The 25,979-nt window shown below is 38.1% G+C and overlaps 1 pseudogene across 1 annotated transcript; it reads left to right on the forward strand.

The window, feature by feature from the left end:
- Positions 1-127: 127 nt before the first annotated feature.
- On the forward strand, positions 128-24,047 carry LOC149236073 (ABC transporter B family member 11-like; annotated as a pseudogene). Its single transcript, XR_016246205.1, has 10 exons — positions 128-1,261; positions 1,933-2,836; positions 2,949-3,223; positions 3,352-3,414; positions 3,603-3,998; positions 20,540-20,761; positions 20,918-21,280; positions 21,368-21,817; positions 21,930-22,204; positions 22,437-24,047. The product of XR_016246205.1 is annotated as an ABC transporter B family member 11-like (transcript).
- The last annotated feature ends 1,932 nt before the right edge of the window (positions 24,048-25,979 follow it).

Here is a 25,979-nt window from a genome sequence, read left to right on the forward strand (position 1 = left end):
TCTTACTTATTTGTTTCATATTTCTCATAATATTTCATGTGTACTTAATATATTTTAGAATATTTGCTAGTCTATGTTTGATACTTTCATTTTTTGGTGTGCAGGGTCCCCTTGGTTGGCCATGGATGCTTTTGGCAGTTGTAGTGCGCTATCTCTTATTTGAGTTTTATGTTTTACTTTTGTTGTTTTCGTTGTATTTTTCTATTGTTGGTCTTTTTTGTTTCTTTTGTTGTTCTATTTTGTTTTTATAATGTTGTGGCTTTTATATATTTGTATTTGTGAGCATGGCCATGCTAACTTACGGTTTGGTATTTTGTTTTTTGTGTATTTTTTGAGCTTATTTTCTCTTGTTCATATATATATATATATATTGGATTCAATGGGTAAATTAAAGAAGACCTAAAAGACCAAATGTGGGTTTAGGGTTGATGCAAAGTCTACAAGTGTAGTGGGCAAACATGAATGAGGTATGTATGGAAGAATTTACTTCTTTATGGGGAAAGACGAAAGATGTATGTATGGGGTACTTGTTTGTTACCAAGTTACATGGTTTCATGCCCATTTTAATTGAACTCATTTGTTGCTTCATCTTTATATCATGCATGTTTGTTGACATTTTGTGCAATATAGATCCAAAATGGTGAAGGGCCACTGGTGAAACTATCGAATAAATTTGTGTGATGTGAGACACCGTAGCAAAGGTATAATTGAATGCATATTATATTATTTGAGATTCATTTATATATTGAGTGCTATGCAAATGTAGGGAAATGAAGGTGGAAGAGCATTAGTAAAACTACAAAAATATTTGTGTGAGAGACTTGCAGATGTGTAGGAGCCCACAAGTGTAGTGGGCAAAGGCAAATGAGGTATGTATGAGAAAATTTACTTGTTTATGGGAAAATGCGAAAGAGGTATGTATGAGGGAACTTGCTTGTTACTAAATTATATGGTTTTGATTCCCATTTTAATTTAACTCATTTATTGATTCATTATTATATAATGTGCGTTTGTTGAAATTTAGATGCAACACAGATCAAGAAAGGTGAGGGACCACTGGTGAAACTACTGAATGTCTTTCTGTGATGTGAGACACCATAGCAAAGGTATAATTGAATGCGTATTATATTATTTGGGATTTATTTATATAATGAACGCTATGCAAATGTAGGTAAAGGAAGGTGGAGGAGCACTGATGAAACTATGGAAATATTTTTGTGTGAGAAAGTTGCAGATGTGTACGAGAGTTTATAGCCAACAGGTGAGTTCAAGGATATTTCTCATTTCAGTACAATGGTTCTCCTTTCCCCTTTCTTATTGAGGAATTATGATTTTTTGTGATTGCATAAGATGTATTTTTGCATAATATTGCTTAGAAGACATTTTTTTTTCATTTATGATATTCTCATAACATATTTAAGTGTCTATTTTGATTTCTATTTGGTACATTGCGTGTGATATTAGGGTAGGTTCCATTTGTGTCCTTTGAGTTTATTTTCTTTCGTTACATATTTTTTCTTGGATTCAATGGGTGGGGAAATTATGGAAGACCTTGACAACCCATAGTGTGGGTTTGGGGTTGATGCAAAGTCTACAAGTGTAGTGGACAAAGGCGAATGAGGTATGTATGGAGGAATTTACTTGTTTATGGGGAGATGCGAAAGATGTATGTACGGGGGAATTTAGTTTTTTGTTACTAAATTATTTGGTTTCATGCATATTTTAACTTAACTCATTTGTTGTTTCATCATTGTATCATGTATGTTTGTTGAAATTTAGTTCAATACAGATCAAGAAAGGTGAATACCATTAATGAAATTACTGAATATGTTTGTGATATGAGACACCATAGCAAATGTATAACTAAATACATATTATATTATTTTTGATATTTATTTATATAATAAGTGCTATGCAAAATTGCAAATGTAGGTAAAGGAACGTGGAAGAGCATTGATAAAACTTGTGGATGTGTAGGAGTCCACAAGTGTAGTGGGCAAAGGCGAATGAGGTATGCATGGAGAAATTTACTTGTTTATTCGCAAAGGCGAAATAGGTATGTACGAGGGAACTTAGTTGTTTGTTACTAAATTATTTGGTTTCATGCATATTTTAATTGAACCCATTTGTTGTTTCATCATTGTATCATGTATGTTTGTTGAAATTTAGGTATGTATGTTTGTTGCAAAGTCGAATGAGGTATGTATGGAGGAATTTACTTGTTTATGGGGAGAGGCGAAGAGGTATGTATGGAGAAACTTAGTTGTTTGTTACTAAATTATTTGGTTTCATGCATATTTTAATTGAACTCATTTGTTGTTTCATCATTGTATCATGTATGTTTGTTGAAATTTAGTTCAATACGGATCAAGAAAGGTGAAGGACCATTAATGAATCTACTGAATATGTTTGTGATGTGAGACACCATAACAAAGGTGTTTGTGATGTGAGGCACCATAACAAAGGTATAATTGAATACATATTATATTATTTTTGATATTTATTTATATAATAAGTGCTATGCAAATTTAGGTAAAGAAACGTGGAGGAGCATTGATAAAACTTATGGATGTGAGTGTAGTGGGCAAAGGCGAATGAGGTATGTATGGTGAAATTTAATTGTTTAGTCGCAAAGGCGAAAGAGGGATGTATGAGGGAACTTAGTTGTTTGTTACTAAATTATTTGGTTTCATACATATTTTAATTGAACTCATTTGTTGTTTCATCATTGTATCATGTATGTTTGTTGAAATTTAGTTCTATACAGATCAAGAAAAGTGAAGGACCATTAGTGAAATTACTGAATATGTTTGTGATGTGAGGCACCATAGCAAAGGTATAATTGAATACATATTATATTATTTTTGATATTTATTTATATAACAAGTGTTATGCAAATGTAGGTAAAAGAACATGGAGGAGCATTGATAAAACTTGTGGATGTGTAGGAGTCCACAAGTGTAGTGGGCAAAGGCGAATGAGGTATGTGTGGAGAAATTTACTTGTTTATTTGCAAAGGCGAAAGAGGTATGTATGAGGGAACTTACTTGTTTGTTACTAAATTATATGGTTTTGATTTCCATTTTAATTTAACTCATTTATTGATTCATTGTTATAGGATGTGCGTTTGTTCAAATTTAGATGCAATGCAGATCAAGAAAGGTGAAGGACCATGGGTGAAACTACTGAATATCTATCTGTGATGTGAGACACCATAACAAAGGTATAACTGAATGCATATTATATTGTTTGGGATTTATTTATATAATGAATACTATGCAAATGTAGGTAAAGGAAGACAAAGGAGAATTGATGAAACTACATAAATATTTTTGTGTGAGAAAGTTACAGATGTGTAGGAGAGTGTAGAGCTAGAAAGCGAGTTCAAGGATATCTTCTCATTCCAATGCAACGGTACTCCTTTCTCCCTTCTTGTTAAGAAATTATGATTTTTTGTGATTGCATAAGATGTATTTTTGCATAATATTGCTTAGGAAACATTTTGTTTTCAATCATGATATTCTCATAAGATATTTGTTTCATGTTTCTTAGAATAGTTTGTGTATTAAATATATTATTCATAATATGTTTTTGGTGTGCAGGGTGTCTTTGGTTGGCCATCGACGCATTTTGGGATTACTACTCAGTGTCTCCATCTATTGTTTCTTTTTGTTTGTTTGTTTAGTTTTGTTATTTGTTTGCTATTGTTGGTTGCATCTTTTGTTATTGTTGTGTGCTTTGTTTTTAAATAACTTTTACGTGTTTTTTTTAAGCATGGCCATGCTAATTTGTTATTTGATATTTTGTTTTTTCTTATGTGCTCTTTCATCTATTTTTCTTACGCGATATTTTATTTTTCTTATATGATTATTCATCTATTTTTGTTCTTTCCCTTTTGTTTTGGGATTTAGTGGGTGGAGAAATTGAACAGGTCTTTACAACCTATATTTGGGTTTAGTTGCAAAAGTGTAGCGGGAAAAGGCGATGGAGGTATGGAGGTATGTATTGAGGGATTCACTTGTTTGCTAGTACATTACTATATGGTTATATGGTTCCATGCTTGTTTTAATAATACTCATTTGTTGCTTTATAATTATATCATTTGTTTTAAATTTAAATGCAATGAAGGTGGAGGCCCACTGATGAAGTGATTGGATATCTTTGTGTGAGAGAGATTTGGGACACTATAACAAAGGTTGCGGCCATGTCATAGAGGGTAAGTTATCTTTTGGGATAGAGGGTGAATTTCTTTTTTTTTTTTTTTTCCACTCCCATGGCTTTTATTTGTTTGCATTTGTGAGCATGGTCTCATAAACCAAGTCAAATATCCCAATTAGTAGTAACAACCTCACCTTAAAATGTGCTTTTCTAGAAGAGTTATTCAATCAAGATAGACAAGATATGTGGACAACTCGCCAGCATGAGAAGATGTGCAATTCAGACCTCCTTCATATGTGTGTCTTTCAACCTTTCTAGTGGTCAATCTTCAATTCAATGCATGCAAATATGTGTAAATAATCCCTTTGCAGTGAAAATTATGTAGTGAATGATGGAAAATAACATGTTGTAGCTAAATACAGTGCACCAATTGGAAATGACTAAATAAGTGGCCCCATTTAGCATAAACGATGTGCATAAACTTAACATGAAGCTATAGATGTTGTCAATCAGCATAAACAATGTGCGTAAACTATGTACCATGAACCCATCTTCCTCAAACCAGTTGTTGTTTTTCAATTTTGTAGGTAAGGTATGATAGACGTTTTCCTTTTAGACACCTTTAATCTCCTCAAATAGGTTGATCTTCTTGTTTGTGTAAAAAAGTATTGCCTAGGCTCATTGCCGCAAAATCTAGTAGATTTAGTGAATGGACTCACCGAGAAACAACCAAAGTCTATGGCAATAATGAGGAAGGGTTGCCACTATTACCTCAACAACCTTCCTCATGCTATTTAGTGATTTCAATCACAAGGGAGGCTTCCCTATGCCACCTACAAGGTATTCTAATGCTATGGCTCAAGATGACTTGTTTTGGAGGTCTTGAGATAGGTAGAGGGCTTGGCAAGGCCTAATATGACCAAAATATTCAAAGCTAGGGTTCATGCCCTCTAATGTTAGACTAATGACCCGTATGCAATAAAACAACACATTATGCACAAATTTGTTTTTAAAACTCTAGTGATTACCCTAGATGTTTAAGAGAGAGGGTTTAGGGAAATTTAATTTAGTAGCACAATTATAGACTAGTGCCTTAACCTACAAGGGCAACAAATACTCTAATACTCTAATAGTGTGATGTCACTCTCCAAATGAGCTCAATAAGCCCTCAAGTGTGAGGTAATGTTAAGGAGTGATCCATACTCCATGAAGTGCCTTAACAATCATGTGCAAGCCATCAAAAGTCTCCATGCCAATATGTCATGCGCAAAAGTGCCCTACATCACCCTTACAAGAGGAAAATGAGTGACATGACATCAAAATATCTCAAGTGTTGGGGCTCCAAGGTGGTGTACAACCCGTCCCTTGTCATCTCAAGGATGACCCATCTAGGTTCTAGATCAGGTATCGAACTCGTGACCTATGCTTTGATACCACTTGTTGGTAATCACGATTGCCGTTAGACCAAAACCCGCAGGTATTAGTTAACGATCGCATTGCCAGAGATAAGGATCCACATGAGGCGGTTAGTCCATGTTGCGAAACACATGGGGAGTGCTAGTTTATCAAATGTTCAACAGTAGGGACCACAGGGACCACAACGATATACTTTGGTGCTGAGGCATGTTGAATTATTGAGGAAGGGAACCACCATAGGGATTGCATGAAATATATATGTTTAATAAAGAGAAGGGTTTTATTATCATAGCTAAGGTTTCATGAGTGTGTATTAGGGTTAGCTACAATACAATTAGTGTTTTTTCTAGGGTTTGCATGAGGTTAGGGCAACAAGGGTTATTCCTGTATTATAAGAATATTTGCCATCTCCAACAATGCCATATTGACATCAATGACAACCTTGACCAACAGTCTTCCCCTTTGTCATTGATGGCAATATTCTTGCCCTTTCAACATTCTCTCCCCCTATCAAGATGCTTCTTGATATGCTGCTCCATCGTATTCCCTTCATTAATGATAGTTCTCCATGATAGATATGTTGCTCCCCCTGTCAAGGTGCTCTTCCTTCTGGCAATGTGGTCCATGATAGATGTGTTTGCATTTCTTCATGTGATGAACACCTCTAGCTCACGAAAGATTGCTTTAAGAAAGATTGATGCGTAGTGATCAAGTGGAAGACATCTTCATAATTTCATGAGCTACTCCCGAGAGATGATCTATCAAGATTGTACATATATGACTCATCAAGGATTTCATATGGCTCTTCATGGATAACTTCTGCAAGAATAGTCAAGAATCATAAGCTCCCCCTAAGAGTATGCATGGTCTTCTTCTTGGCAGAATTTCATCATTAAAACTTGGTCTTCTTCTTTGCAGTATTTCATCATTAAAACTTGGAAAATCATATTTGCCAAAGATATACTCATCAAATTAACAACATGAGTGGGTGTCTTAGTTGTTCAAGAGACTTTTGGATCCAATTTGCTTCCTTCTCCATACTTGTGTAACTTTCTTTTCTTGCTTGGTAGACATGTTTTTAGCTTGTTTAGGGACCCGAGTCAAGTTACAATCACGAGCCATATGTCCAATGTTATGACAATTGAAGCATTCAGTTTTGTACATAAATGAAGAAGCATAATTTCCTCCTACAAAGTTGTGCTTATGAGCCATATGTCCAATGTTATGACAATTGAAGCATTCAGTTTTGTACATAAATGAAGAAGCATAATTTCCTCCTACAAAGTTGCTTCTGGGAAACTGATGGGGACCATTATATTTGTCCTTGTGGTATGCCCTACAATCCTTTGCCATATGCCCAAAATTTGTACAAAAATAGCAATAACCAAAAAATATACTTTGGTACTTGGAGGATGGAGATTGCCTTGATGAACTTCTAAGGTCAATCTGTCTTGGGATCCTTTGATCAAATTTCTTGCTTCTTGCATTCTTGACACCATCTGCATATCTTCTTGAAGTAGGGTTTCTTCCAATGTCATCTTGACTCTTCTCCTTGCTTTTGCTGGAGCTGGGGGCATTAATATTTCTTCCAAGCTTCTCCACATCCTTGTTGTTTGAAGAATTAGAGTTTGCGTCATTCCTTTTTGAGGGTTCATCTGCATAACTAAGACCTGATTTATCAAGAGGAGATATTTGATGACTTAGGATGTCATCTAGGGTTTGGGAGCTCTTTAGACTCTTATTCAGATGATCAACTTCTTTTCTCAGGAGATTAATTTCTTCGTTCAACATCTTGCATTCTTCATCCTTCTTTGCTAGATGGTTCTCCATTTCTTCCTTTATTCTGGTTGCTTCACATGATTGGGCCTTAAGTGAGGTGATTTCTGATTTTAACTTGGACATATCTTCATTCTTTTCTTCAAGTTGGCATATCATGGCATTTCTTTCTTTTTCTGCTTTATCCAATTGATTTGTCATGGATATGACTTCTTCATGATGTCTTTTCTTGTTTTGATGACAATCCTCCTTTAGCTTGGTGAGATCCTTATCTCTTTCTTGTACCTGAAGCTTAAATAGGTCAACTTCCTTCCTTGTCTTGTCAAGGTTGTGGTCACCATCTTGTAATTGCTTCTTAAGCTCTTCATTAGGTCAACTTCCTTCCTTGTCTTGTCAAGGTTATGGTCACCATCTTGTAATTGCTTCTTAAGCTCTTCATTTTCTTTTTTCAAACTGCTTATCTCTTCTAGGGCAGCTATAAGTTTTGCTATGAGATTTTCTTTGAAGTCTTTTTTATTTTCTTCATCTTCTAGGTCTTCCTTGGCCTTGATGTCTTCATTCTTGTTTTCAACTTCCTTTATGGGTTCTAGATTTCCTTCTTGCTTTCCATCATCTTCATGAATAGAAGTCATGGTCAATGCTCCTTTTGAGCGAAGATTTTGAAGTTTGTCCCACATACCTTTTGCCGATGAACATTTCTCCATTTTGGCCTTTATGGGATTTGGTAGCCCAGTCAAGATTGCTTTCATTGCTCTTGCATTATATTCCTTGGATTCTTTTTCCATCATGCTTTCAGTAATCATGGATTCCCAAACTTCAAAACCTTGAGCCATTAAATAATTCTTCATTTTTGCCTTCCATATATCAAAGTTTCCATTGAACAATGGAGCTTTCCCAATTTGATTATCTTCTAGTTTCATGGTTGAAGAAGAGACATCTTTAGAAGGATTGGAGGCTTTCTTCCTTGGACTTGCAATCAATGTTCTAAGGATCTACCTTCAAGTTGTTAGGCTTTGAGTGAAGGTACTGGCTCTGATACCAATTGTTGGAAACACAGAGAGGGGGGGTGAATCAATATTTCTTTTCAATTGTTATTTTTACCAGTTAGATCACTTATAATTAGAACACAAAATGAACAATGATAGAATAAATAATTTTATTAATCAGATATATTGAGTACAATAATAGTGTAGGGCTCCAACCCTAGATGAAGACACCAATCTTCAATCTCCCAGGCTCCAACCTATATTATGCCAAGCATCGATTTGGACTTCCCAAGGCTCCAACCTTGTCAATTTGAGGCACCAACCTCTAGGGATCCAACCCTATCTCTGGTACAAGCTCCAACCTGGTTTCTTGAAGACTCCTATCCTCTAGGGCTCCAACCCTATCTTCCAAGGCACCAACATTGTCTCTATGAGGCTCCAACCCTCAACTTCAATTCGTCAAGATAAGTTTGATGATTCTTTATGGCTCCGAATATCTTCTGCAACGAGCACTAACAATATCTTCAAAACTGCCTTCTCCAAATCACTTCATCAATGACAACCTTATCTTCTTAGAAGGTATTGCCACTGCGCTTCATGTCACCCAAACAAAAACTCCAAGGTCACCTCATGATGGCTTCAATAAGTTGTCCCAAAAAATGAAGGCTTCTCCAAGGTGTGCACTAAATCTTCGACGATGCTTAAAAAAGTCTTCACAAGATCTGTACACTAGACTTCACAAGATCTGTACACTAGACTTCACAAAATATGCACACTAGAGATGCTCCAAACTTCACAAGATCTGCACACTAGAGACGCTCGAAACTTCTCAAAAGCTTCACTGTCTAAAGCTCCAAATAATTCACTGTCTAGAGCTTCAATTTCTTCACTACCCAAGGCTTCTTCACTATCCAAATACTTTACTGCTCAACTACTCCAAGAAATGCTCCAAGACTCCTAATGTTTCACGTTCCAAGACTTTTTCACTTCACTGTTCAAAATCATAAATTATTTAATATTTCATGTCTCCTAACTCATCACTATTCAAGCCTTCAGTTCTTCATGAGTTCTTCATTGTCCAAAGATTTTAAGTCTGTTGATTTTGGGTAGGATCGGATGTGCTCTAGCTCCGAAATTTTGTGGAGGGAATAGAATACATGAGATCTCCAGAACCCAAAAATCGTTTGGAGAAATTCCACCCGGATGAGGAGTTATTAAAATAACTAATATTTTTAATGGGTTTCTAAGTCTAAACTTAGGAAAATAAAAATATTAATGTGTATTAATAAGAATATGTGTGAGAAACTTCTAAGTGACGAGGATCAAGCCTGTTTTAATCTTTAGCCGTTGAGTAAAGATTAGATCACGGTCGTTGTTTCATCAACATGAAAAGTATAAGAGAAGGCTTGAGGGTCAGTTGGAGATACACTAAGAGATCAAAGAGTTCGATTTTCTGGGGCGTGGTTTGCTGAGAAAGTCGAGCTAAGTGATCTGAGTTGCAGTGAGTGGGGCAGTTCGGCAGAGGGCACTGAGTCCAAGGCCGAGGATACATAGCAGAGAAGCAAAGCAGCAGCAGGAGAGACAACGCGGCTCCAGAGAGGGTGACACAGAAGCTAGAGGCGTTGACGCACTACCTTAGAGGTAGCGCTGGGGTTTTCTGTGGGGCAGAGAGAGTAGCAGTTCATCAAATCGACTTCTGAGAAAGGGAGGCTCACTGGGAGGGTGACGCAATTCCTAGAGGAGGTGACGCAATTCCAGCGCAGAGCTTGGAGCAACCATCGCTGCCCAGCACTGGGAACATCAATTGTCATCTGTGGGGTTTGATCATCCAGTTGCTGGAATTGTCAAAATATTTGTCTCTGGATAGAGGTACTTTTGCTAGGTTTATTCTCTGTTGGGTGAGCCGGGTTTGGCACCCTAGTTGTATTAAGGAATCTGCTTAATAATGCAAACCCTCTATATGCTGCACTGGTTTTCCCGAATTGGGTTTTTCTGGGCATGATTGTCCAAAAATAACGGTGTCCCTTGTGTGATTGTCTCAATTTATTTCAGTTCATGATCTGTATATATGTGTAGGTTGCAATAGTGTTTTCATCACTGTTTAAGTAATTAAATAACTTGTTGAATGTAAAGAACAAGTAGGAGATGATGAACCAGTGATTGCTGTAGGATTTCTGATGTGTAAATTCAGAAATTTTCACATGGTATCAGAGCATTGCAGCTCATAGGAGATTGAAGACACCAACCGAGAAATCCAGAGAATTTGCTGCAGAGAAGTAGTTGTCTTGAGTGACAGTGCTGCTTCAGAGGCAGAGGAACAACTGCAGGAGTAACACTGAGCCAAAGAAGTGACGCAGAGGCTCATGTAGTGCCTACATCAGCATTTCGAGCCTGCAGAGGGTGACGCAGAGCCATAGAGGAGCCCACACAGTGATTGTGTCAGCTCTCTAGGCAAGTGCATAGCCTGAGAGCTTCGAAACAGTTAATTACCAGGCTGAGGGAGAAGAGAAGATTCGATTTGAGGAGCTGGTGGGATGGTGTTTCTGATTGGTGTAGAATAGTGTCTGTGGAGACACAATCGAGGTAGAGGGAGTCATTGCCTTGACAGGTTTCTAGCCAAAGAAATCTAGATCCAGGTTGCAGCAGCAAAGGAGGATTGGAGAGGAAGTGACTTGATAGTTGGTAGGAGGATTTTCGTGAAGGAAATCGGGACTGAGAGGGTGTCTAGAGGTGCTTGTTCCTTAAAGGATTTCTAGCGCCAAAGAAATCCAGATCCAAGTCGTGCTAGATTGACAGTTGTAGAGGGAGAAGAGAACTTGACCTATTTTTTAGCAGAGATGGCAATGAATGGGTTAAGGGATTATGACAGATTGGATGGAGCATCCAATTTTGTCATCTGGAAGGCCAGGATCCTGGCAATCCTAGACAAACATCACATCAAGGACTATGCCTTGAAGGTAGTTGCTGAGCTGGTCGATGCTGATCCATTGAAGAAGTACGAGGAGGCCCAGGCTAAGGCCAAGTGCATGATCCTAGATAGGGTCAAAGATCATGTAGTACCACACATTGCTGAGAAGAACACAACAAGGGAGATGTGGGAGGCGCTGACCACCTTGTATCAGGGATCTTCCGTCCAACGAAAGATGCTATTAGAAAATCAACTGAGACAGTACCAGATGCAGAAGGGAGAAGAGATCGATCCCTTCCTTCTCAGGTTGCAAGGGATTCACGACTAGTTGACTTCTGTGGGGTCTACACCAGATCCTGAGTTCATGGTCAGGACTGCCCTAAATGTAGTCACCGAGGACTGGGAGACTTTTGTCCAAAGTATCTTGGGCAAAGTGACTCTCCCCAGTTGGGAGGAGATGTGGGCAGCTCTTCGACAAGAAGAGCTCAGGAGGATGACAAAGACAGGGAGTAGCGGCAAGGGAGCCCGGGTCAAGGAGGAGGAGGAGGATGCGACTCTCGCATCGACGAGACAACAAGGGCAACAAAAGAGAAAGAAGGGGGGCATAACCAAGGTCAAATGCTTCAACTGTGGGGAACTGAGACATTATGCCACTCAGTGCCCTCGGAAGAAGGGCAAGGGGGAGGCTTCTGAACCAAAGGCTGCTCCAGCGAAAGCGGACAAGGAAAGCGAGGATGACGATTGTGCCATGAGTGCTCATGCACCTCTAGAGAAGAGGTGGGGTGACATGGAGTTGTAGTCGAGAGGACTACACGAGGGCAGGATCCTTGAGGTGCCCAAACTCTAGGATCGCATACAGCTACGGGAGCCCTTAGCGACAGTAGCAAAGTGACGAGTCTTGGTTGGAACGAGGTGTGATGGAGCGACAATGGTATTGCTAGAGTGCCAAAGTCTGAGGCAGCGTAGTGGATTTTGTAGCGGTGCGAGAGGCACAGAGCAGTTTGCAACAACGTAGTGGCAGCAAAGGGTCAACGGAGATTAGCAGCAGAGGTAGCTTTAGGATCACGAGGCATCCACGCTGAACAAGATGTCAGTTTTTGGGTGAATTTTCAATTACTTACTTACTTAGTAACTGAGTTGCAGTGCAACAGTTAGCAGTGGCAGTGCTATGGGCAGCGCGATGCAACATTTTGAGAGGGAGCTGCAGTACAGATGTAGCAGTGGTAGTGGCAGAGTCATGGGCAGCAGTACATGAAGCATTGGTGCAACGGAAGGGTAGTAGGCCAAGCATCAACAACATAGAGGACTGATGCAGTGGATCAATGTAGTACTTTTGTTGAGAAGTGTTACTAGAGCACATTCCTCGCTAAGAGGGAGTGTTGATTTTGGGTAGCATCAGATGTGCTCTAGCTCCGAAATTTTGTGGAGGGGCTAGAATACATGAGATCTCCAGAACCCAGAAATCGTTTGGAGAAATTCCACCCGGATGAGGAGTTATTAAAATAATTAATATGGGTTCTTAAGTCTAAACTTAGGAAAATAAAAATATTAATGTGTATTAATAAGAATATGTCTGAGAAACTTCTAAGTGACGAGGATCAAGCTTGTTCTAATCTTAGCCGTTGATTAAAGATTAGATCACGACCGTTGATTCATCAACAGGGAAAGTATAAGAGGAGACTTGAGGGTCAGTTGGAGATACATCAAGAGATCAAAGAGTTCGATTTTTCTAGGGCGTGGTTTGCTGAGAAAGTCGAGCTAAGTGATCTGAGTTACAATGAGAGGGGCAATTCGGTAGAGGGACCTGAGTCCAAGGCCAAGGATACATAGCAGAGAAGCAGAGCAACAACACAACTCCAGAGAGGGTGACACAAAAGCTAGAGGGGCTGATGCAGTCCCTTAGAGGCAGCACTGGGGTTTTCTGTGGGGCAGAGAGAGCAGTAGTTCAACAAATAGACTTCTGAGCTAGGGAGGCTCACTGGGAGGGTGACACAACTCCTAGAGGAGGTGACGCAATTCCAGCGCAGAGCTTGGAGCAGCCATCGTTGCTCAGCGTTGGGAACAACAATTGTCATATGTGGGGTTTGATCATCCAGTTGCTGGAATTGTCAAAATATCTGTCTCCGGATAGAGGTACTTTTTCCAGGTTTATTCTCTATTGGGTGAGCCAGATTTGGCACCCTACTTGTATTAAAAAATCTGCTTAATAATACAATCCCTCTATATGTTGCACCGGTTTTCCCGAATTGGGTTTTTTCTGGGGACGATTGTCCAAAAATAACGGTGTCCCTTGTGTGATTGTCTCAGTTTATTTCAGTTCATGATTTGTATATATGTGTAGGCTGCAATAGTGTTTTCATTGTTGTTTAAGTAATTAAATAACTTGTTGAATGTAAAGAACAAGTAGGAGATGATAAACCAGTGATTGCAGTAGAATTTCTGATGTGTAGATTTAGAAATTTTCACAAAGTCACCACAGGTCTGAGCTATAATTGGACTAGACTTCCACCGATCAAGTCACAGTTCTGGGCTTATGTGTGTGCCAAGATTCCACAGGTCTTTGATGTGTAGACTGAGCTTTATAAACACTGTCACAGGTTCAAGCCAAGTCACAGATCCGAACCATAACATGTGACTGTTCTTCTAAAGTTTTTACTAGTCCGAGCTTCAAAGAGGCACCCAACAGATTTACTTAACACCACATGTTTGAGTTAATAAGTTCGAGACTGTTCTATATATACAAGAAACTATCACAGGTTATTCGAGTTTTATTACTGTCCGACACCAAGCTCACAGGTGAAAGGTCTGTCACATATTAGAGAAGAAATCTATTTGAGCTCCAGTTCAGAGACAGTCCGAAACTTTGAAAGGTAAAACAAGTCCGAGGCACTACTCAACGGGTCTGAGCTTCAACCTAGGCTGCAACAGGTCCGAAGGTTGATTCGAGCCTCAATCCAAGGCACTGTTGTATGACCATAGATGTAGAAGGTCTGAATTGTTGATATCACAGGTCCGAGTCAAGTGATCCGAGCTAACTTTCCTCAACAAGTGATTCGAGCTAACTATCCTCAACAAGTGATTCGAGCTAACTGTCCTCAACAAGTGATCCAAACTAACTTTCCTCCAATCCGAGCTAACTGTCCTTTAAGGTTTATTGTTGGTCCGAGTGTCAACAGATCCGAGCTCTTAACGAATGACTCTCCATAGTGACTGTTCTCAAGGTAATCACAGATCTGATGTGAGGTCCGAGCTCCAGAAGTTATCACAGAGATATGAATCCAAGCCTCCACAAATTGTTGTAGCTTTGAGCCTCCCACAGATGATTGTTCCACTTAGTCTGGGCTTTCCACAAGTGATAATGATTATAGGTTTAATGCCTTTCTAGAGGAGTGTAACTCAGGTCCGAGCTTGAAAGACCCTTAACACAAGAATTGCCCAAACAATTAATGTTCTTTTTCCTCCTCGAGTTTTGTCTCCTTCTGAGCCTCATATCTGTATTGATCACTGAGATTTTATGACTTGAATGTCGAGTTTTAAGCGTTAATATATACAAGTTTTTTTGAGTTATACGAATAGACACGTCACTTGGAGGAGAGGCTGACTTTTGTTGAAGCCGACTAGTGGCATTTGTATATATTTGCGTTTATTTATTTGGATGACAAAACGCTGGTTAGGTAGGGACCACAGGGACCAATACGATATACTTTGGTGCTGAGGCATGTGGAATTATTGAGGAAGGGAACCACCATAGGGATTGCATGAAATGTATATGTTTAATAAAGAGTAGGGTTTTATCATCATAGCTAGGGTTTCATGAGTGTGTATTAATGTTAGCTACAATACAATTAGGGTTTTTTCTAGGGTTTGCATGAGGTTAGGACAACAAGGGTTATTCATGTATTATAAGAATATTTGTGATCTCCAACGATGCTATATTGACATTAATGACAACCTTGACCAACATATTCAGAGTATTTCTTAGGACATTTTCTTTCCTTAAAGGTGCCACCGGGAGCTAGATGTCCCTCTACATCCTTCAATGTACTTCGAAGCCATGCCAACCTTTTCTTGGATTTTGGAACAACGACCCTAAGTGGGTCCACTAGCTCAATGGACCCTTCTAGCTCTTCCTGATGATCTAAAGGATGTTCCAAAGGTACATAAGGACCTAAATCCACATCCTTGGGAGCCTACTGCTTTTCATCATCACGAGAGACCCTTTCAATCTTTAGTAGGCTGCATCATTCCACTCTATTTGACTCTCTGCTCCCTCTAAACTGGAATCTCTTCTAGTCTTCTGGCATGGTTCTAGATGTCTAGTTCCATTTCTCCCTCTTGAACACAAATCTCTCTATCAGAGTTTGTGCTCCACCCTGGGAGAATACTCTTGTCATAAACTTTTCTTTGTTCTTCCCAATGCTTACATCTGTTGCCTAAGCCTAAGCAACCTTCACAATGTACCTGCAACCCTCATTAGGAGGTCCTTTTAATCTGAGGATTGTAGGGAATTTTCAACTCCCTCTTGATCCTTGCCTTCTTGCAATAAGCATTGCAATCTCATCAAGCTAGAAATGCTCATCCTTGTCCTGATCGTTAGCATGTTGCTTTCCTTTCCTTTTAGGCTTGAGCTAGGGTTTCTTTTTTCAATGGAAACATCGATCTAGGTCTAGCTCTAGGGGTTTATCTAAAAACCCTAGGGCTGTCTTATCCAAGACTTCTAGTCTTCTAGGGTTTACAAAACCTTAGACTTCCAACTTTCATCGACATCCTGTGAATCACGTCACTGGGAAATTTTCTCCTCAACTCCCTCTAGCTCTAGAGTATCTTTCAACTTTGTTCCTAAAACTGTCCAACAAGGCCCAAAAGTGAGCGCTTATCTTGGTTCTGGTACTCTAATTTCTAGAGCTTAAGTCAGCCGTATTCTATGATATCAAATAATTAAGAATAATTCATCTCAGCCATGCTACCAATTGATTGATCCAACTTCAAGTGGCACGAGCATGGTCCAAACTTCTTGGTAGATCTTAGATGTCTGCTCGATCCTGGGAGAATCTTCTATTATGCACTTTAAATCTCCTAGGTTAATGTCTTATGAACATTAGTGGATCTATGTTGTTATTCACCCCACACATAATCTTTAACCAATTACTCATTAGTGCTATGAGGTTAAATCTCTTCATATTAAATTTTTTATTGTACTTGATTAGAATTAGGCTATAATCCACCCATATAGTGTTTGACTTTGTTAAATCGTTCCTCCATAATTTATGTGATTTTTTCGCATAAAATCAGTGGAAATAAAAAGTAAATATGTAGTACATTGTTTATGTTACGATAATTAAACAAATTTACCAGGAATTACTTGCCCACCATAATTTATGGAATTCTTTGCATAAATTTAGGTAGGAGTAAAAAGTAAATATGTTGCTACATAAAGATTGTAACAACTCAAAAATTTGACACATATTTTTCCTTGCAAGATCTTATTGCTATGATACCATGTTGATTTTTCAAGTGCTAGACAAACACAATTTTCCACATCTGGTAATTACTTCCAATGATATATGAACATCATTAAGTAACTATACACAAAAATTCAACTTCTTAGAAACATTGGCTCTTCCTTAGATTACTTCATACGATCATTAAGTAATTATACACAAAAATTCAACTTCTTAGAAACATTGGCCTCTTCCTTAGATTACTTCATACGTCTGAGAGAGAGAAACATGTGTGGTAAGAGTGTAATGGGTGTCTTTTTTATAGTGATATTAAGTTGCCCCAAAGAGGTGGTTGCCCTAGATTACTTGATACGTCTGAGAGAGAGAGAAATATGTGTGTGATAAGTGTGTAATGGGTGTCTTTTTTATAGTGATATTAAGTTGTCTGCCCCAAAGAGGTGGTTGCTCTAAAGAGGCATGTCTCTTTTTAAATTATATTAATTTTTTTCTTTCTTTCTTTTAATTTGAACTTAAATTAAAATTAAATTAAATTAAATTAAATTTTCGTTCTTTTGATTTTGATTTTGACTTGTGTGGCTGGGAATACCTCCCGCAGCTACCCAAAAATCAACAAAAAAAGGAGATGAAAGCGAGTCTCAAAAGAAACAAATGCATTAGAAGATCGAAGCCATATCTTTCTCTTCATTCTCAACACCTCATTTATTTGGAACTTGCTATGGTTCATCCATCTGGCCACTCCACACGATAATGAGACTTCAAGCAGCTAATTCTTGCTTCTAAGGGTGAAACAATTTCTTATCCTTCTGTTTGGGTTAAGATTCATCATTGTCAAGTGCATGGTTCTTCACCCTAATTGATCATCCTGGTTTGAGGTGGAAGTCCCAAACATATTGATCATCCTGGTTTGACTAAAAATCATATTGTGATTGATCTGGAATTATCAGATCAAAATTGCTCATCTCACAGAAGCCATAACTCTAAAAGTCCCAAACATATTTACCTTTCCATATATATAATAGGTGTGACCACTTATTGATAGCCACTTGTCCAACCCTCCCTGCTTTATAATGTTCTCATTACCCTTGACATTAACATTGATATATCTATAAGCAATACCCTTAGAACAACCTAGGAACACAACTACTAAAATGAAATATGTTCTTTAACTAGACAGCAAGGAGATAAAAGCAACAAAAGCAACAAATGTATAAGAAGATTGAATGCATTACTTTTACTTTATCTCCATTCTTACTCTCCATGATTCTTCCATTCTGCCACCCATAGATTAGTGTGACTTCTATCCGTTAATACCAACAAACAAAGAGGGAGAGAACCTGTTTCTGATCCTTCTCTTGTGGTTTTGTTCCATAAATGTCACATCATGAGGGTGCATGTTCCTTCCCCTTGCCTGATTGTGCTGGTTTGAGGTAGAGTGACAACATTTGTTTGTTCTTTTGCACCTGTGATAGTTGTTACCCCTAGCATTACCATTTTTATATTTGGGCAATTAGTTACATAATAATTATGAATTAATTTTAGCAAACTTGTGAAAAAATAACATGTATGATGATTCAAGTAGAATTCTTGGATTTTTAAACTATGCTATAATTTAGAAACATTCTCAATGTTTTGAATGGACACCGGACACCCTACCCATCATTAGGGAATCCAATTGAATCTTTGGTCCCTTCAAAGTTTCAAAGCTTCAATTGGATCCCATGATGATGGGTATAATTCCACTTTTTAAAAAGCCAAAAATTCTAATTGAACTTTGACAAACTATGAACCTCTACATAGTGAAATATGTAAGTTGATGTTTTTGTGAGTCCGTGTTAGAGATTTTGGCTTCTTCTTGTTAAACAATTTTCATTACATCTCTTCATCTCTCATATAATTGAAAAATATCTTGTGAGATGATTCAAGTAGAATTCTTGGGTTTTTAAACTGCGTTATAATTTAGAAACATTCCCAATGTTTAGAGTGGACACCTGACCCATCATTAGGGAATCCAATTATGCTTGCAAGGATCTATCACAATCTTCAAAACAAGATGCAAAGTTGCAAACCAATCTCGACTGCAAAAGATATTAGTTGTAGGCTTCTAAGGAAGTTTTTGATATTGAAATTATTTATAGTTTAGAAGGTGATAAATTAACTATGGCACCAATTGGAGTTGGACAAGTAAAAAGAATCCTTTGGGCAAGAGCCATCTATTGGTCCAATAGGTAATTCTTTTCACTCTAATCAACGTTTTGCATTTTTGTTTTTCCATGGATCGATATATAATTGTTAGACCAAAGATGTCTCTGGTTCAGGAATTCCACAAGCATCTGCTCAAAGCCCTCTTCAATGACTATTGGATTCACAAAGAAACTACAACTATCAACAAAGCAAGAACAAGAAGATAAATCTACACTCCCTCTTACAACAACACAATTCCTTGGGGTTGAGTACACCTATTAGCTTTGTCTGATGAGGTTAATTTTGAATCCTTTTCATGTATCAATGCCTACTCCAACCCCTCTAACTACTGAATATACTACATAATTGCCACATCTATTCCCTATTAAAGGTGGATCAACATCCATAGACATTGTTTTCTCCAAGTTTTACGAAGAATGTTTTAGAAATGCAAAGTTGAAGTGGTGCATTACCCCCATTTGAGCCATCTGCATACTTCATTGTGATTCCTCTACTTTCGTATATCTTTGAAAGAGTTTCAAAGTTCTTCAAACTTAACATTTGTGGTAGTCAAACAACTCTATCTGTGCAATAGAGACTGATGAAAGGAAGCTAGTCAAGTCATAGAGGCAATGATTGTATTTTGTCTCCAATTAATGTGCAGGTTGTGATGCAGATGTTGGCACACTTCTTGATTTCCTTTTCTTGATGATAATCTTTACAGAGCACAAATTGTTGTGTTAAACAATGTTATTATTTCAAGAGCAGCACACAATTTTAATAAACTTGTTTAGTTGTAGTTCCAAATCCAAAAGAAAACTAGATCAGGTTTAGTTCACAATTCCATAAACTTGGACAACCCTGATTCAACGGATCTGTCAATACATGGTCATCCTTTGACTGCTTACATTCGAGCAGGATATACACGCCTCCAAGTTTCAACAAATGCTATCTAGGAAGGTGGTCTTTGTCCATGTGCTTTTTTATGAGACAATTGATGATATTATCCAAACTCACTTAGGGATTTGCCCTTTGTTTCTATTCGCAACAAGGTCCTAGTAGAAATTTCTACCTTCACTGTTTCTTGATTTCGTTACCTGGCTTTATCTACTTCCATAAATGTCCAAATGTTCAGTACATCCTGCTGGCCTGTTTTCTATCATTCGGTAGAAGTAATGTCATGGTACTTATTTATCTAAGATTTGATCATGGCACAAGTATCAGGATTCAGAGCCACTGATATGTATATTTACATTTTTGGTCTGATTCTACTAGAGACTTCATGTGTCAACATTCATGTGTTTGTGTATTTGGTGATAGAAGTTTGGCTTATACATTGCCTTCAATTATCTGCATAATTGAGGATTTTGTGTTATGGAGTCATAACATTTTCCAAGTGCATGTGAGTTGCAGGAGAGACTTTGTAATATTTCTCTCTCTTGTACATATGGGACCGCAAGCCTCCATTTCTTGAGAGCATCAACATGTCTTCTATATTCGTGATATAAGTCACAATGGTATAACTGATCATTAACTATGTAACTAGTGAAAATTGTAATTGAAGTGCAAATTAACAGTGTAATTATATTACTCTAATGGAAGATTGTACAATAACCTTTATCATATGTTTATATTTGCCGTTGTTTGTTCAGGTTGGGAAATTCATCCAGGTCGTGTCCACATTCTTCGGAGGTTTTGTTGTCGCCTTCATCAAAGGATGGAAACTTACCCTAGTAATGCTATGTACGATTCCCCTTCTTGCACTGGCGGGCAGTGCTATGGCTATGATAATATCAAAGATGTCAAGCTGAGGCCAGCAAGCATATGTAGAAGCGGGCAATGTTGTGGAGCAGACAATTGGTTCATTTAGGACGGTAAGTATGTGATCAACAACACAAACCACGCCTTTTCATGTCATAAAACCAGGTTTCTTTAGATCTGAAATTGAGGGTTACCGTGTTTTCATACGAGCACCAGTTCTATTGTATATAATCTATTCAGATTAATAACACATTTTAGTTACATTTCAGGTTGCTGCTTTTATCGGGGAGAAGAATGCTGTTACTGACTATGAAAATTCCCTTACAATTGCTTACAAGGCTACTGCTTATCAATGGTTGGCAGCTAGTTTGGGCGTTGGGTCTTTACATTTTATTTTGTTCTCCACCTTTGCATTGGCTCTTTGGTATGGATAACGGTTAATTATTCATGAAGGATATTCTGGTTCCCAGTGTGATTAATGTCATCTTTGCAGTTATGAGAACACAATGATAAATGTTCTGCTGGATTTCAGGTCTCCGGGACAGGCGTGTCCATGTTTAAAAGCCTTTGGAGCTGGACAAGCTGCAGCTTACAAAATGTTTGAGACAATTGACAGAAAACCAGAGATTGATGTATATGCATCACCATGTTTAAATGCCTTTGGAGCTGGACAAGCTGCATCTTACAAAATGTTTGAGACAACTTATAGAAAGCCAGAGATTGATGTATATGATACAAATGGATTGGTACTTGAGGATATTCAGGTTGATATTGAGCTTAAAGATGTACACTTCGGTTATCCAGTGCGGTTTTATGTTCATATATTTTCTGGGTTCTCACTGGAAATATGGGGATGGTGGGAAGGAGCATCATAAGACCGAGGAAAGAAGTGAGTTTTCCGGGATGCTTCAACGCACCGAGTCTTTATGGTTTACCTTCCCAGCCGGCAGAAAATGACTAGACTCCCCATTGAAGTGCTTATAGATAGTCGATATCAAACAATTTAATGGATAAGGCAAAAAATTGGACTTGTAAGCCAGGAACCTGCTCTCTTTGAAACCACTATTAAGGAGAATATTGCATATGGTAAAGATGGGGCAACACCAGAGGAAATACAGGCTTCTGCAGGGCTTGCTAATGCGGCAAAATTTATTCGTAACATGCCTCATGTTTGTAGAAATAGATCTTCATTATTGGTGATTGGTATGTTCCTCCTTGTGGAAATGCGTTTCTTTTGCACAACATTTTGTGTATGCTGACAGTCATGGTTGCTCTTTTCAGGGGTTTGATACCCAATTCGTAGAGCATGGGTACCCAATTATATGGAGTTCAAAAGCAAAGGATTGCAATTGCGTGGGCTATTTTAAAAGATGCCCGAATTCTCCTCGTCGATGAAGCTGCCAGTGCCTTGGATGCAGAGTCTGAAAGAGTGGTTCAAGAAGCTGTTGATAGAATTATGAGAAATAGAACAACAGTTATTGTTGCAGATCGTCTGGCTACTGTCAGAAATGCTGATATGATCGCTGTCGTCCAGCGTGGCTGTATTTTTGAAAAGGGTAAATTTTTGCAATGCTTTAGTTTTTAATCTTTATTAACAAACAACACAGATATCGACAATCTAGCATCCACTTGCTTATAAAACATTTTTTCTCCATTCCATTATTAACAAATATTGTTCAAACAACAAAAAATATTTGATATTTTGCAACAGGCTTAGTGAGGTGACTCTTCTTCGTTACTCATTACTCACGCAGAGCTATTAATGGATATGAGAAATGTTAATTTCAGGTTCACACTCCCAGCTCATCATGAACCCATCTGGGCCATTCTCCCAGCTTATACGTCTGCAGGAAACACATCCATCAAAAGAACAATATGCAAATGATCCTGAGCATATGTAAATGCATTTGCGTGATTCCAGGACCGTTGGCAGGCTTAGTAGTCGAAAGTCATCTCTTAGACGATCTATAAGCAAGTGGATCATCGGGAATTGGTGGTAGTTGTAACTCTGTTTCTTTTCCATTTTCGTTGCCTGGTGGAGTTGGTCTCCAGGAAAATGTTCAAGTAGGCAAAAGTAAGCCAAAGAAGGGCTTCATGAATTGGTTTTCGTCCAAAAATCAGGGAGATGTCGAGGATGGGCAGTTAAAATATGGAAAAAATGTTGTTTCATGCCTAGCATCTCTCAACAAGGCAGAGACTCTAGTGTTCATACTGGGATCCATTGCAGCAGTTGTTCATGGGGTTACATTTCCTATTTTTAGTCTCTTGCTTCCAAGTGTTATTGCCAGTTTTTACGAACTTCCACATAAGCTTCGAAAAGATGCCAGATTCTGGGCACTTATGTATATAGTTTTGCAAGCAACATGCCTCCTCATGGGACCAACACAGATCATCTGTTTTGCTGTTGCTGGTGGCAGGCTTGTGCGACCTATACGATCATTGACATTTAACAAGATTGTTTACCAGGAGATTGGATGGTTTGATGATAGTGATGGTTTGATTGATGACAAACCTTTTACCGTTTTGTTAATGGGAGGAAAACACTCCAAAGAGTAAACACTAAATTTGTATTCGCCTTGGGCAGACGTTAGATATATCATATTGGTGATTATCCAAACTCCAAATTTGTGCAATAGGTGCAAGATTATCAACAGATGCTGCGACAGTGCGTAGTATAGTGGAAGATGTTGTTCAGAATATTTCAACAATCACTGCTGGTATTGTTATAGCTTTTTCAGCAAACTAGAAGTTGGCACTTTTGATATTAGCTCTCCTGCATCTGCTAGGTCTTTAAGGTTGAGTTCCAGTGAAGTTCCTGTAGGGTTTTTCTGCTGATGCAAAGGTTAGGAATGTCATTGGCTCTGAAAAGAGTGTACAGACTGCATATTGCTAGACATGGTTTATAAATCATATTAGAATATGTATAATTGGACAATTTTTTCAATTGTGATTCATGGTTTAATACAAATCGGACTTTCAACTGTAGACCAGGAGGATTCTCCTCTTCCTAAAGAGCTTTAAACATTTTGGGATGTTATTACTATAGAAAGGGATCATATTCCAGGTGATGTATGAGGAAGCCAGTCAGGTTGCAAATGATGCTGTTTGGAAGCATTCGAACCGTTTCCTCCTTTTCTGCCTCTACAATGAGCCTTTACAATGAAAAATGCTCTGCTCCCTTGACGGGGACGGCATTATGTTGTTCTTTCATGGCAAGAAGGACCGGGATTTCTGCCTTGTCTCTGAGACCAATTTACATATCAATGGGCATTTCATTGGCAAGAGCAAGAAAGAGGGTCTGAAGCGCGATTTCACCTGGGTGCAGTCCATCGGTATGCAGTTCGATTCCCACAAGCTCTACCTGGGCGCCAACAAGGTTGCCACGTGGGACGATGCCCACGATGAACTCTCTCTCTTCCTGGATGACCAGCCGATCGTCCTCCCGCCGGCCCGGGGCGCCGAGTGGGAGTCTGTGGTTGGACACAACTCCCCTGAATATTATTAGGCATGGGAAATAATTTAATTCAGTTCAAGAATGTATATATTTTAATACTCTGTAATATATTTTAATGTATATACTGCAGTCAGTGATTGGATGTAATTTAATTCAGCAATGCATATACAACAGTTGGATGGAATTTGAATTGTCCAGACTATCAATATTATAAAACATTTAGTCTTAAAACTCTGAGAACTGGTAATGGAGTTGGATTACTGGTAATGGAGTTGGGTAATCCAGAGAACTGGTAATGTAGTTGGGTAGTCCAGTTGGATATATTGAGACGTGCCCTAAATCCTGCAGAGTTCAATGCAATCTCTGTGGAAGCTCTATGATACTGAAGGTTGCAGATCTCAGTGCAATCCCCACCCTTGAAGAGGATTCTTAAATATCTATCATTCAAAAAAATTAAATATCTATCACTCATACTTTTTTGGTTCGTGTATCTCTGTGCATGACATATTATTTCTGTGATTCTCTATATATATGCAATATGTGTAATATATTATTGTTGTTTTTTTATTTGAAAATGATTTTTGTTTGTAAATATCCGTGTAAATCATCTGTGTATTCTTTAAGGATTACATGTCAAGGTACTTTGTAGAAGGTTGCAGATCTCAGTGCAATCCCCACCCTTGAAGAGGATTCTTAAATATCTATCATTCAAAAAAATGAAATATCTATCACTCATACTTTTTTGGTTAGTGTATCTCTGTGCATGACATATTATTTCTGTGATTCTCTATATATATGCAATATGTGTAATATATTATTGTTGTTTTTTTATTTGAAAATGATTTTTGTTTGTAAATATCCGTGTAAATCATCTGTGTATTCTTTAAGGATTACATGTCAAGGTACTTTGTAGAAGATTTATTCAGTCCAGGTAGCATTGGTTTACACGCGTCATCAGTATTATTCTTTTCAAATTTGAGCATCTTTGGTCATTGTGCATGTATAACTGTACTGGGAAGGAAGTTAAAGAAGTTAAACCAGTTTAGAATTCATCTCAGATCAATGCGGTGTTTAAACTTTTTGAAAAAGATAGCTGATCATCTGCTTTTTTTTCAAATTTGAGCATCTTTGGTCATTGTGCATGTATAACTGTACTGGGAAGGAAGTTAAACCAGTTTAGAATTCATCTCAGATCAATGCGGTGTTTAAACTTTTTTGAAAAAGATAGCTGATCATCTTCTCTTTTTTTGTTTTTTGACCTTTGGTAATATCTGATTTTTTTGACCTTCGGTAGATCAGAAAAAGAGATGTGAGCCAATATATGTTCTAAAGTTATGAATATCATAATAAACTCATTTATTCGTTTTATTCCCGAATGAGATCTATGATGGAAAGATAGGATTGATCCATCACAATGAAAATAGATTGAACATATATTGTTACATAGGAAGAAGTGATTGATGAGATATAGATTGAACATATATTGTTACATAGGAAGAAGTGATTGATGAGATCTTCCTGGAAAAATACCGCCACTCGGATTTGAACCGAGATGCTCTCGCACTGCTTCCTAAGAGCAGCGTGTCTACCAATTTCACCATGGCGGCTTCGTAGGGACCATACTAGCTTATTTACACCAGATCGTCAATGTTATGGAACGTGTCTAGCAGAGGGAGTGATCTGTGAATATAATATAAGTCCAAATAAGATCTAAGTTCGGGCATTAACATTTGAATCAATTTTATGTTGGTTGATAGTTATAACGGAGCATGGCGCAGCTTGGTAGCGCGCCATCTTGGGGTGATGGAGGTCGTGGGTTCAGATCCCGCTGTTCCGAAAGAGAATTGGAAATAGTCACATGCGTTATCGTACAAAGA

This window comes from Pinus tabuliformis, chromosome 8 (genome assembly GCF_031772625.1).
Source record: "Pinus tabuliformis cultivar Carrire ecotype Pingquan chromosome 8, CPIR1, whole genome shotgun sequence".
NCBI lineage: Eukaryota > Viridiplantae > Streptophyta > Pinopsida > Pinales > Pinaceae > Pinus > Pinus tabuliformis.